General features: G+C 48.5%; 1 protein-coding gene across 1 annotated transcript in view; it reads right to left on the reverse strand.

Moving 5' to 3' along the window:
• The window catches only part of LOC134535769 (abdominal ganglion neuropeptide L11-like), a 332,345-nt gene that overhangs the window by 139,609 nt on the left and 178,492 nt on the right, over positions 1-14,244 (reverse strand). The window lies entirely within an intron of this gene.

Raw genomic sequence — 14,244 nt, forward strand, 5'->3', positions numbered from 1 at the left:
TAGCCATCAGAAGCATCTAAAAACCTGTCTACTATACAAACTCGAAAGTTGCCTGTTTATCATTGTTCGATTGTTTATGGATAAAATACAAAAGTCGAAATGATAACATATAATTTTTATTTAGTCAAAGTTATATGTTTTTATTCATAATAATATCTTTTCTTTTACAGTTATTTACTTCAATATTAAAATTGTTTGCTGCCAGCCAGTCATGGTTCTGGAGAAGGCTTTACAAGAGGACAAGGGACATACAGGCCATCTTCTTTGTTGGTAAAACCATGTGATGTAACAAAATATTTTTATATTGCAAATAAAGAGCTAATTATAATTCTAAACAATGAATAATTCATCATGAATCAATTATTTCCTGAATGTTAATTTCGCAGACGAAAGTTAATTTCACCTTGAGATAAAAACTACTGAAACATATATTAAAGCTAAAAACACCGAGTTAAAATCATATTTTATCTGATATTGTAGATGAAAAAGAATGTCTTCATAACTTAGCCAATGTTTGTCGTTAAAAGTGATGCATGTTACTGTTCGCCACGAGGTGGTGGCTGAGAGCCGGAGAACTATTTGTTGCGCGCGGCGCTGAATGGCGAGCTAAGTTGGTGGAGGTGACGTCATTCGGCGACACCGCTTTGTGCGCGCCGCGACCTGAGGGTCTTTTTAGAAGGGGGAGGAGTGGAGCCCTTTTGCCACGCTTCTGCCACATGATTCACTGCCGCGGCAACACCGCACCAACTGGTGCTGCCTCCACCCGCCGCCACACAGCGCTGCTGTAAGCAGGCAAACACCGGCCGTTTAGTTGGTAGACATGTGAATATACGTGTGCTCGCTGTTTAGGGAATTAGCTTGGACCCTGACTTCTATCACTTCGTCATGGTGTTTCCTGTGCCTCACTGGCCTTTGTTTTGTATCTCATTTAAGAACAAAGAACGGAATATTCACAAACATTTTTAGAACAAAAGAAAAATTAAATTTCAACAGCAAAGCAATTTGAAGTAAAAATTACCATTCTTTATTTTTCAAAGAAACTTTATACTACTCAGTAACTTCCATACTAAATAAAAAATTGCAACAACCCATTATGTTATAGGTATATTCATCTCACACGAAAGAACTATGTTATTTAAGGACACCTATACAACCAACATACAAGTCTGCTTCATGCATGGATAATTATATAAGAATATTAATAACATATCTGGTTAACCAAGGTAGAACAAAACACTTCTACTAAAAATGTAGTAAACTCTATAGAATTGGTTTATAAAACAAGATCCACTGTAAAAAAAACTATCTGTAAAACAGTTAATAAACACATAATCTCACTTCTCCCAGACAAAACCAACCTGTAAAACAAGTTGTAACCAGAAGGAAGAAACTTGGTAATCGTAGCCTAGGTATTGCCAAATCGGAAGTGCACCCAAGCAATGTTGCCAACACCGCAGAACCCCACGCGGTATTGCCAACTCGGTTGTGCCCCTAAGCAGAGTTGCTGACTCGGCGGTGCCCCCAAAAGGATTTGTCAAACCAGCGATGCCTCAACGCGGTGTTGCCAACTCGGCGGTGCACAACGAGGTGACGCCAAATTGACGTAGCCCCCATGCGGTGTTGCTAACTCGGTGGTAAAACCACGCGGTATCGCCAACTTGGAAGTGCCACCACGTGGTGTTGCAAAATTTGGTGGTACCCCCAATGGGTGTAACCAACATGGAGGTGCCCCCACTCGGTGATGCCAACTCGGTGGTACCTCCATGCGATTTTGAAATTCGGCTATCCCTGACGCGATGTTGACAACTCGGTGGTGCCCCCAACGGTGTTGCTAATATGGTGGTGCCCCCACGCGGTAATGCCAACTCAATAGTGCTCCCACGCGGTGTTGCCATTGGCGGTTCCCCCACGTCTTATTTCCCACTCGGGTATGCGGTGTTGCCAACTCGGCGGAGACCTCATTCTATGTTGCCTAATCAGCAGTGACACACACAGTGTTGCATACTCAACGGTACCCTCAAACTTATCCCATATAAGCTATGCCCACAAGTGGTGTTGCCAGCTCAACACTGCCCCCATGCAGTGTTGCCAACTCGCAGGAGCCCCCGAAAAGGTTGCCAACTCAGCTGTGCCTCCAGTTGGGGGTATCAACTCAGCGGTGCCCCTTCGAAGGGTTTCCAAATCGGTGGTGCACTCGTGCCGTGATACCAATTTGGTGGAGCCCTCCCCCATGGAATTGCCCAATAAGTAGAGCTCTTAAGCGGTATTTACAACACTGCGGAGTACCCACAAGGTGTTGCCAAATCGGCTGTGCCTTCCCACATTTTTGCCATCTCGGTGGTGCCTTCACGAGTTGTTGCCAACTCGGTGGTGCGTTTATACGATGTTGCCTACTCGGAATGCTCCCAAGTGATGTTGTTAACTCGGCGTTGGCTCTACGCGGTATTGACAACTCAAAGGTAACTCCACTCAGTGTTGCCACTCGGTAAATCCCCCAAATGATGTTGCCCACTAGGCGGTGGCTCTACCCGGTGTGGCTAACTAGCGGTGCCCTCACGCGGAGTGGCAAACACGGCGGAAAAACCACGTGGTGTTGACAAATCGGTGGTGTCCCACGCGGTGTTGGAAACTCAATGGCAACCCTCGCAATGTTTCCGTATAGGCGGTGCCCCAAGCGGTGTTGAAAACTCGACGGTGCCCCGATGCGTTTTTGCCAACTAGTAGCTTCCCCAGGCTGTGCTTTGAACTTGGCTGTAACCCCATGCAGTTTTGCTAACTCGGCGGTGACCCCAAACGGACCTGCCAACTCGGCGATGCCTCAACGTGGTGTTTCCATCTCGTCGGTGAACCCACGTGTAGTGTCCAACACGGCAGTGACTCTATTTCCTGTTGCCTTCATGGCGGTGCCCCCACGCGGTGTTGAAAATTCTGCAGTATCCCCACGCCAAGTTGCCAACGCGCAAGTGCCTCTACACGGTGTAGCAATATTGGCTGTGCCCCTGTGTGGTGTTGCCAACTCGGTGGTGCACCCATGTGGTGTCGCTAACTTGGCAGTGCCCCCACATGGTGTTACAAACTCTGCGGTCCCCCTATTAGGTGTTGCCAACACGGTGGCGCTCCCACATGGTCTTGCTAACTCGGCGGAGTCCCTACACAGTGTTGCTAACGCGGTATTGCCCCCACGCAGAGTTGTTAACTTTGCGGTGGCCCCATTTGGTATTGTAAATTCTGCTGTGCATTTATGTGTTGTTACCAATTTTGTGGTGCCCTCCCACAGTGTTGCTAAACCTTCGGTGCCCCACTCGGTGATGCTAACTCGGCTGAGCTCCCACACAATGTTGCTAACTTTGCGGTTTGTCTACACGGTGTTGCCAACTCAGCAGTATCTTTACGTGGTGTTGCCAACTAAGTTGTGTACCAATTCGATGTTTCAACTCGGTGGTACCCTCATGCGGTGTTGTAAACTTGGTAGTGCCCCTACTCGGTGTTGCCAACTTGACAGTGCACCTAAGAGTTGTTGCCAACTTAGCGGGGCATCCATGCCATGTTGCCAAGTCCGCGGTGCTCCAACAGGGTTTTGCCGACTCGGCAGTGCCCCCACCCAGTGTTGCCAGCACGTAATGCTCCAACACGGTAATGCTTCCATGCTGTGTTCCCGAACAGGCATTTCCCCACGCTTTGTTGCCAACTTGGTGTTGCTCCATACGTGGTTGCTTTCTGGGCTATGCATACACCCGGTGTTGCAAACGTGGCGGTGCCCATACACAGTGTAGTCAACTCAGCAGTACCCGCTCGCAGTGTTGCCTACTCGTCGGTCCACAAAGCTTTGTTAACTCGGCAGTGTCCTCACGTGTTGTCACTAACTCGGCGGTACTCCTACGCGATGTTACCAACTTAAAGGTTATCCCACTCGTGTTGCTCACATAGGTGCCCCCACATGGTGTTGTCATTTCGCCGGTGACCCCACGTGGTGTTGCTAACTCAGCGGTACCTCAACACATTGTTGCCAATTTTGCAGTGCCTTCATGCAGTGTGACCAATTTGGCGGTGCCCCCACGCCATGTTGCTAACTCGGTGGTGCCCCCACGCAGAGAAGCCCATTCGGCGGTGCCCCCACGCGGTATTGCCAAACTGGTAGTGTCCCCATGTGGTTTTGCCAACTCGACCGTGCCTTTATGCGGTGTTGCAAACTCAGTGATGCACCCATGATGTGTGGTCAACTCGTCGGTGCTCCCACGCGGTGTTGCTTATACGGCAGTTCCCCCATGCTGTTTTGCCATATCGGCGCTGCCTGCACGCAATATTGCCAAATCGATGGTCCCTTCATGTAGTGTATCCAATTTGGCAGTGCATCATGCCATGTTGCCAACTCGGCAATGCCCCCACAGGATTTGGCTAACTTGGCAGTGCTTCACGCGGTACTGCCGACCAGTCATTCCCCCATGCGGTGTTGCCAAATGGGTGGTGCCCAATGCGTAGTTGCTTTCTCGGCAGTGCCCCCACCCGGTGTTGCCAACTCGGTGGTATCCCATACATTTTTGCCAACTCGTTGGTGCCCCCACGTGTTGTTGGCATTTCGGTGGTGCCCCCGCGTGGTGTAAAGAAACTCGACAGTGTCCCCTTAGGAGTTTTGCGAACATGGCAGTGCCCTTACTCAATATTGCCAACTTGGTAGTGCTCTCACACGGCGTTGCCAACTTGGCTGTGACCTCTTACATTTTTTCCAACCGGTGGTGCCATCACTCGAAATTGCCAACTTGGCGGTGCCCCTACGCGGTGTTGCAAACTCGGTGGTTCCTCTACATGGTTTGCCAACTAAAGGTTGCCCGCATTGTGTATTGCCAACTCGACGGTGCCCCCACGCGATGTAGCCAACTCCGCTCTGCCTCCGCACGGTGTTGCCTATTCGTCGGCACCCCCACATGGAGTTGCTAACATGGCTGTGACTCCACTCGCTGTTTACAACTCGGCTGGGGTCAAAGGTCAAGGTCCGATCCAAGATGGCCGCCGAGGCCAAAGTTCAAATAAAAACAGTTATTCCGTTTTAAACAGCAGCGCCGCTGTGACGTCAGGTGGGCTCAAGTGACATGGTGGTTGGTAGTCGCGCATGCGCAAGGCGATGGCAGCGCCACTAGCGGTGGTGGGCGGCGAGGACTGTTAAGGTGGCAGAGGAGAGACCGAGTGGTCAGGCGGTAGACGTTACGCGACGTGCTGGAAGTCTCGGCGAGCACGCAGTGAAGTGCTAAGAGACTTGGAGGGGACAGCAATCGAGGGTCCCTCGGGCAGCAGAAACGTAACCATTCGACAAGGAAGCCTGCAAAGGGGTGATCGGCTCTTCAGTGACCCGGCTATGAATATTGTAGCAGAACGAGTTGCTGCCGATTGGGCTGCGCTGGCGCCGTCCATCCATGGTGGTGGTCAGATTGGGGAGACCAAGAGGATGACGTCTCCATCAGCTGCAACGGCCGCAACGTTCCGCAACGCTTCGCAGGAAAACTAAACGGACGCGTCGGACAATAAGGTGGGAGAAAACTGTGTAATAAACATTTAGGACGGATCATTTCCCAGAGGCTTTTCAAAAGAGTAAAATATTGTTAACTTGTTGTACCAGTGTAATCGCGTACTATCAGTTCCATCATCGTAACTATAATAAAATTCTGGAGGATAATTTTTTTTTTTATTATTAAGTCGTTATGTTCACCTAGCAGGCTTAACGTAGGCGCGCCACTCTGCTCCTTCAGAGCGGAGGTGGAGCTGAATGGGGCGGTTAAACCGGTTAGGTGCCACGTGCCTCAACAGGGTAAGAAGTAACCGACCTTTTTATGGGACCTTGGTTACGAGTGTGGCACTAGCGTGTGTAGTAATAATCGTAATCAATATCTTCTCCGCCACTTCTTGGGCTCAGAAGCTCAGTAAAGCGTCGTTGATCGCGATGCTGAGCGAGGCGGGCGTGGAGCATAACCCCGATGAAGGCATTGAGGCATTAAGGGTCAAGGTGCGGGAGCTCATTCGCCGGGATGGCGATAAAGATCCGGGGATGGCAGGCAGCGTGGGCGAGTTCATTCCGATTGGTTTAAAGGTACAAAGTAGAGTCACGACTTTAATTGATAAAATACCTGATTTAAAAAGTTTGGAAATAGATCATGTTATTCGTTTCTTAATTGAGCTGAATAAAATGTTAAAATTAGGTATAGGCACTCGTGACATGTGGTATGGTGGAATGATCGCGAATGTTCCGGAAAAATTCAGGGAAATTTTTGCGGAAGCCACGTTAGAATTCTGGACCGCCGATAAATTATTTAAGGTATGTTTGAGTAAAGTTTGTTCCAGTTGGTCATTAACGAAAGTACGGCTACGGTATTTAGAGCGAACACAGAAAGAGGGGGAAAATTTTCCAGATTATGTCGCCGACATAATAAGTCATGTCGAAATTCTCGGTATGCCTGATGAGGAAGAGAAATTGACAGCGATTATAATGAATAACTTTCGTGAGGAATACGTGAGGTATTTTATAGGCGCGACACGTCCGGCTACGTTAACGAGTTTGCTACAGCTAGCGGAAGTAAAGGAGATGGAGAAATTGGATAGCGCAATAGTTGTTTATGCCGTCTACGGTAGCAGCAGGCACGGGAAAAACCAGACAACCGTGTAGTATTTGTCGGCGAGTTAATCACACCGACTCGCAATGTTATTACCGTAGTAAATGTAATACCTCAAGTGTCTTAAAGAATAATGAAATAATAAGGTTAAAAGATTTGGAAGCTTTGATTACTGAGGCCCTCAATTAATAACTATAAAAGTCAACAACAGAGGCGACACTAGAAGTAAACAAAGAAAATTTAGGGACTCCCTACAAATACTTGGGAGTAAAAGGATCGTTATTATATATTAAATAAATAAAAACAACTGTTACGTCTATAGACTTCCTTATTTTATTAATCATTGTTCTTTTTTTTTGATAGATTAAATTTTCCTTAGTAAAGACTGTTTTTCATTGATAAGTGATCTTATTTACATAACTCACAATTACACTTATTATATGATATTCCTTAACGTTATTTACGATAGGGCCGGCCCTCAATGTATAACAAAAATTAAAATATTTAAAAACAAGAATGAAATTAACATTAGTAACTTTAAAGATTGTACATATAGTCCTTCCAAAACATAATATGAATTTCTTCTCCTCGAACTGCTTTTTACTGTCCGCTGTCTTAACTGGGTTACACTAATCTTGGGTTCGTGAATAAAAAGATAGAATTATGCGGGTATCACCCGGGGCTGTAGGTAGACGGTGATCAAGGTAGTAGGCCTAATGATGTTGGGTTTTGCGCAGGAACCGACTCCAGAGGTTCTGGCAGAGGATTTTGGTTGCCCCAAACTTGGAACCCTGTCTGAAACAAAAGTCCAAATTCCAAAGAATTAGACCTGTTTCCAGACAGTATACTTAAATGGCGCAAAAGGCCAATAGAGGGAAATAAAAGGGGGGGGGGGATGACGTCAAGACTTACCAAAACAGGGTGTTGGTCCTGGCGCTCAGGAGAGGGCGTCTCGTCTCCGCAAACTCGAACCACGATTCGCGGTAGCCACGGAAGACATCATGATTAATTTAAAAAATTATTAATATAAAAATACTAAGTTTCTCTACTTTCAACTAAACTACTGACTGGTTAATAATTTTAGCTAGGGACTCCATCCCTTTAGTCTGAGAAGGCTACATAATATACGATGTCGATGATTCGCAGAAGATCGCAGATACAAACGGTACCAGTCAGTCAAGAGGCGCGCACCGAAGTAAATCCAGAGCGGGATCTCACCAGGATATCATAAGCGCGGGGTCTCTAGAGAATGGGAGGGGGGGTAGGCTCTGGGCCGAAAATTACCGAGTCCACCCGAAGGTGTCCGGCATAAAAAAATTAGATCTTACTGGAGTGACTGCGCGACTGAGGCGCTATCTTTTGGTGGCGAGAGGAAGTACTAATAAATCGACTAGTGACCGACGAGAGTGTCAAGCTAGGGGGTTAATGGAGTAACCAGTGGTGCCACCTAGCGGCCTGAGACATAAGGAGGGGAGAGGTTGTCATTACCTCCGCGCGAGCGCGGTAGTGTCGGCGCTGCCGACGCCTGACCAGTGGCATTAGTTACCACAGCCGTCGCTAGGTGTCGTTAAGGTGCAGAATCGTAACTGCGGCTGCCAAGCCTGAGATGGCCTTGAATTCGGTTAACGCACTCGAGCGGTCGTCGCTCCTAGCCACTTCTGAGAAGAGAGGGTGGGTGAGCAGGCGGGGGGGTGGCTTCAAAAAACGCATGGTCTGTGGGACACAAGGCCCACGGGATCCTCCTGTCGTGTCTTGCTGCTAGTGAACCTTATACCGATTCGTGACAGAGTTAGCAGGGCTCAGCACTGCTTCACAAGCTGCTCTTAGCAAAAGGAGACCCGCGAAGAAATAACGTTACCGGCTCCGACGTGCCTGGAGGCGGGAGAAATATTAGCCAGAATGCTAGCCTAGCATGAGGCTGGGAAAGAAAAACAGCTCGCCTCTGAGAACAGAGGCTGAGGGCTTGGCCGTAAAGCAAATAAGATGAGAGAGAAAAAAAAAAAAAAAAAAAATATTTCCAAGATATTTCAGATTACAAAATTTTAAATAAACGTGCCTAAACCTCTAATTTACGGCACATAAAGATGATAGGCCACGATAACGGGAGGTAGCTGTTGCTGGGAGACGCGACTACACTAAAATTGTGTGTTGGAATTACGGAAAATTAGGTCACCTGAAGACGGAGTGTAAGACAATACGGAAATATTCAGAGGAAAAGAAACAGACTTTACAGGCCGTATAAAGGGAGGGGAGTCACGATATTAGTCATGAGGAATAAAGAACGCAAACTTCCGGAAGTAAAAACAAACATAAACAAAAAAAATGTTGGGAACGCGGGTCCAATAATCATTTACGTGCTGACTGCACGACGACGTCAGAGAAGTTAGGCGAAAATAGGACCGAGTGTTGGGCGTGCGGTAACAAAGGGCACCGACGAGGAAACTGTTTTTTGAAAAAGTTTGAGGTTAAAAAGGGACCGGAATCATTACGTAAGCAGAAACCGCTTAGTTCTATTACTGTGCCTATTATGAATGGAAAAATCCCCGTGCATTGTCTGGTGGGTACGGGATCTTCAAGTACATTGATAGGAAAAAAAAATGTACTAATCAGTTACTCCGGGAAAATGAAATTGGGGCTATAAAGGTGAAGAAAATACCACAAGTGAAATTCACCACAGCTAACAGGGGCTTTCTGTTGTCAGAATGCGTCGTACGGGTATCTATTAGAATAGGCGAGTGTACCTGGAAATACGAGTGCTATGTACTCGATGATATAAATTATCCTGTAATTTTAGGGATAGATTTTTTGTCTCATACACAGGCGATAGTTGATTGCCGTAGAGGTAAACTGCGTTTCGGATTTAGTAACAAAAAAGGACAGGAGGTCGACCTAGAAATAAGTAAAGGGGAGAAACAATTGTACCGGGTTGCGGAGAATAAAGAAAGAAAGGACATGATTGAATATTTTCAAGAATAATATGCCGATGTTTTGACTGAAAAACTGGGGCATTGTACGGTTTTACCGTATCGTTTTCATCTTAAGGCCGCCGAGCCAGTTGTTTGTTTACCATATAAAATGGCTGCTGCCAAGGTCAAGCCGTTTCGTACGATAATCGCAAAAATGTTGAATGAAGGAGTAATTGTAAAGTCAAACAGTAAATATGCTAGACCGGCATTTTTGGTGCCGAAAGCCAAAGGGGCCAATCGTGATCTGAAATACACCTTGAAGGCATACCAAACACACGCTCGTGAATATACTCGTTGGGATTGTGGTTTGTATGAAATAGGATTATGTTTTAATAATGTTAAAAGTGGGGCGATAGGAGTAACACCGGCTGAAATGTTTTTTGGCAGGCGCTTGTACCATCCGTTGATAAACGCGTGGTGTTACAGTTATGTTACAAGTTTCATGAAAAGGTTCTAGCTGCGCCTTGGTAGAGGACAGACGTGTCCCGGAGCAGCTCCAGCGGTCTTGCTTGCACAGTTGTTGATAGCACTTCTTAGTGCTATCGCGGCTGGCAGCAGACGATCTTGAAAGGTGCCTGTGTGCCTAGTGCGCACAGGCGTTAACAGTTGTGCTGTACAGATTAAGTAAGTAAGGTATTGACGACCGACGAGCTCTGAGACACCCGGGGAGTTAGATCCCCTTCAGCCTAGCCTGAACCCGGCTAACTTAGTCCCGGGGGACGGTCAGTGGGTGCTCACGAGTGTGAGGTACTGACGCGAACTATTTCATCATGGCGGACATGGAAGCGGCAATGCCCTCCCCTCAGGAGGACGAGACACAAGGCGACTGGCAGACAGTCGCCACAAAAAAGGTGAAGAGGTCGCACCACGAGATGGCGACCTCTCCCGCGACCGAGCAGGCGGGCCCCGCCCCTCCCCCCACTCAACAGCCACCCGCGGCAGCACCCAAGGCCCCGCGCGTGAAACCGCTGTTCGTGTTCTTAGACCAGGGACACCAATACCCGCGAGTCTACCACACGCTGAAGAACGCACTCACTGAGCATTTCACCTGCTCAAACCGCGGGAAGGACCAAATACTGGTTCACACAGCCCCCATCCAGGAGTACTCGCGAGCGATCAAGGCCCTTCAGGCCATAGGCGCGCAGCACTCGGTACTGCTCCAGCACCACGAAGTACCGAAAAAATTCGTGCTGCGAGGTGTGCACCGCCACACGCCCTCGGACTTCCTCCAAGAGGAGTTCGCCGCCCTCAACCTCCCAGTCCAGAACCACTGGTTCCTGGAAAACAGGCAGAGACGCGAGAAGTGCGACGCACTCGTTATCGAGGTGCCGCAATCGTTCGACAGTGAAATAATTCAGTCTCTGCGCGAATTTGCTGGTATGCAAATCCGCGTAGATGACTACCGCCGCCCAAAGGGACCAGCCCAATGCAGTAGGTGCCAGCGCTTCAACCATGTGGGGAAAGGCTGCTGCGCAGAGGTTGTGTGCAGGTGGTGCAGTGGCCCACACAGCGCAACCGACTGCCCTACTGGCGGACAGCAGGAGCACAAGAAGTGCGCCAACTGCAAGGAGCCACACTGCAGCAACTACAAAGGCTGCAGGGCCTACAAAACTGAGAGTCGTAGGCACCTCCCCCCCCAGGTCCGCCAGCAGCGCGAAAAACAATCCCGCCGCGACATGCGACAGAACCAGAGGGCTGCTGAACAGCCCCCCCCCCCCCCTCAGCAGCGAGCACCACAGGTCCACCGTGGCCCTCCGAGACCCAACCCCTGGGGCCCTCAGCCCCCGACCTTTGGCCAGTATCTGGCCCAGGCCAGCGGGAGCAGGTTCGAACCCCTGCAGCACCACTGGGAGCCCAGCTACAATGAGCTGGACTACCCAGTCCTCGCAAACAACCCGTGGCAGCGCGGGAAGAGACAGCCCCAGACCAGAACGTTCAAAAAGAACGCCACTGGTCACAAAAACGGCAAGGGCAAATACCCCCAGCCCGCGGAGGACAGGCCCCACCAGCCTGCCCAGGACAAACTGCTGGCAGCCAAGACTGCCCCAGCAGCCCCGACAAGGCACACGCCCGCGCCCGCACAGCCACAGGCAGCTCCTGCGCCTGTGGAAACCATGGCGGTTGAAGAGGCCCCAGTGCAGCCAACTGCCCCGCCCGCGCCCCGCGAACAGCTGGCCCCGCAATTAGGTCTCGCGGACTTCATGAAAGTCCTGGAGCAATCCAAGACTTTCACCACCGACTCAAGCCTTGCAGCGACCATAATACCCATGTGTCAGCTCATGGTAATCTGGTGCGACCAATCTGTCCCTCTTGCGGACAAAATACAAGCCACAATGGGCTTCGTCCAAACCCTTGCTGCCAAGCTCAATGGCAGTAACTAATCTGGACCCGAGCTGTCACACAACTCTGGCCAATAGTCTTAAGTTACATTCCCTCCTATTCTGGAATGCACGCGGCATTAAAAATAAAATACCGGAACTAATAAACCATCTGGATAAATATAAAATAAAAATAGCTGCGATAAATGAAACGCACCTATCACCGACAGATAGGCTGACGATACTGATCTATGTAATATACAGGCGCGACCGCGATGCACGAGGCGGCGGAGTGGCTCTTGCTGTCCACACAAGTGTACAACACTCTGCTTGCCAGCTCCCCGACTTACAACACCTCGAGGCAGTAGGAATCAATCTAAACATAAATAGACAACCGATTAAATTAGTCTCTATGTAAGCTCCACCAGGTAGGTCCCTCGGCGAGGCGGATCTGGACGCTCTGTATGGGGCGGCCCCGAGCCTCCTCGCTGTAGGTGACATCAACGCAAAACACATTGAGTGGAACTGCAGGAGCACTACAGCGAACGGCAGACTACTCTACACCCACCAACTTAATAGAAATTACCATGTACATGCTCCCTCCGAGCCCACACATGACTCCGGCAGACTGAATGACATGCCTGATATTTTAGATATCGCCCTGAACAAACGTGTCAACACGGGATTCGAACTCGAGGTTGTACACGACATGTCATCGGATCATTTTCCAGTTCATTTGATATTCGATGGCGCCAACGTAAATTCCAACCCACCACGAAAAATCAGGGATTACAGAAATGCGGACTGGCAAGGATTTCAAAACTACCTTACAATAAATCTCCCTGATGCGACCGAAATAAACATTGAAAATGGCGATAATTTAAATTCCGCGATTCTAGAGTTAACAAACAAAATCCAGGATGGTATAAGCCAGTGCATCCCGGAAAAGGAGGTTAGGTTAGCACACGACGAGCTGCCAGAATACATCCGCAGCTTGATTTCACAAAAAAATCGACTGCGGCGTGAATACACACGGCGTCGCACACAGCAGACGAAACGCCGAATAAATGAATTACAAACAGTCATTTCCGATGAAATTTCACTCTGGCGAAGCAGCCAGTGGGAAACAAAAATCGCAAGACTCGACACCCAGGACGGAAGCGCCTGGACAATGACAAAGCGAATTTTAAACAAATCTGATAAAATCCCGCCCCTCCAAACAAACAATGGCATAGTCTTCCAGCCACGTGACAAGGCACAAGCTTTCGCTGACACACTGGAAACAGCATTCCAGCCCAACATGCAGCCTTGCGACAGGCTATTCACAGCGCAAATTTACCGCGAAATCCGTGTTAAATTGCGACAACCCACAATCTCTGCGCCTCTGCTCACACAGGCGCAAGAAATAAAGCGTGCTATCAAGAAAATGAAGCCGCGAAAAGCTCCCGGGAATGACGGCATTCAGGCTGTTGTTCTCAAACAACTCCCGAACAAAACACTAGAATATCTAGCCGAATGCATAAATGCAATGTTTAGGTTACATATTTTCCCCTCGCAGTGGAAAGAGGCTAGAGTTATAGTCTTCCACAAGCCAGGCAAAAACAAAACACTGCCACAGAATTACAGACCTATTAGTCTGCTAAGCACTGTGTCTAAAGTCGTGGAGAGTATTATACTACACAGACTGAAAGTACACATTCACGAGAATGACATACTGCCGAATGAACAGTTCGGCTTTCGCAGTACACATTCGACAGTGCATCAGCTAGTGCGCCTGACTGAGGAAATCACAAGCGCATTTAACGTACAAGACTACGTAGTTGCTACGTTCATAGATGTAGAAAAAGCCTTCGACAGAGTATTCCATGCGGGGCTAATCTACAAACTTTACCAAACAGGATTCCCGGACTGCTACATCAAGCTAGTCGCGTCATACTTAGCAGGCAGAACCTTTAGAGTATTTACTGAAGGAGCTCTATCTGACCTAAAACAAATAAGAGCAGGTGTTCCACAGGGAAGCATCTTAGGCCCTGTGCTATTTAATGTATATGTCAGTGACATGCCACGCCCCGCACACCGACTAGTAAAGCTGGGCTGTTATGCAGATGACACAGTGCTGTATAGCAGGTCCCACAACCTCCAGCTAGCTACCAATAGACTGCAAGTCGCGCTCACTGAGTTCGAACAATGGTGCACGACTTGGCGTATAAAAGTAAATACAACGAAATCAGAGATTATTGTATTTACTCGTAAAAATCTCCCGCCTGTAGAACACAGGCCGCAAATACGTTTGTTTGACGAACAAATACCGCATAAGGATGTAGTGAAATATCTAGGTGTTCACATGGATAGGAAACTACT

This window comes from Bacillus rossius, chromosome 10, assembly GCF_032445375.1.
Source record: "Bacillus rossius redtenbacheri isolate Brsri chromosome 10, Brsri_v3, whole genome shotgun sequence".
Classification (NCBI taxonomy): Eukaryota; Metazoa; Arthropoda; class Insecta; order Phasmatodea; family Bacillidae; genus Bacillus; species Bacillus rossius.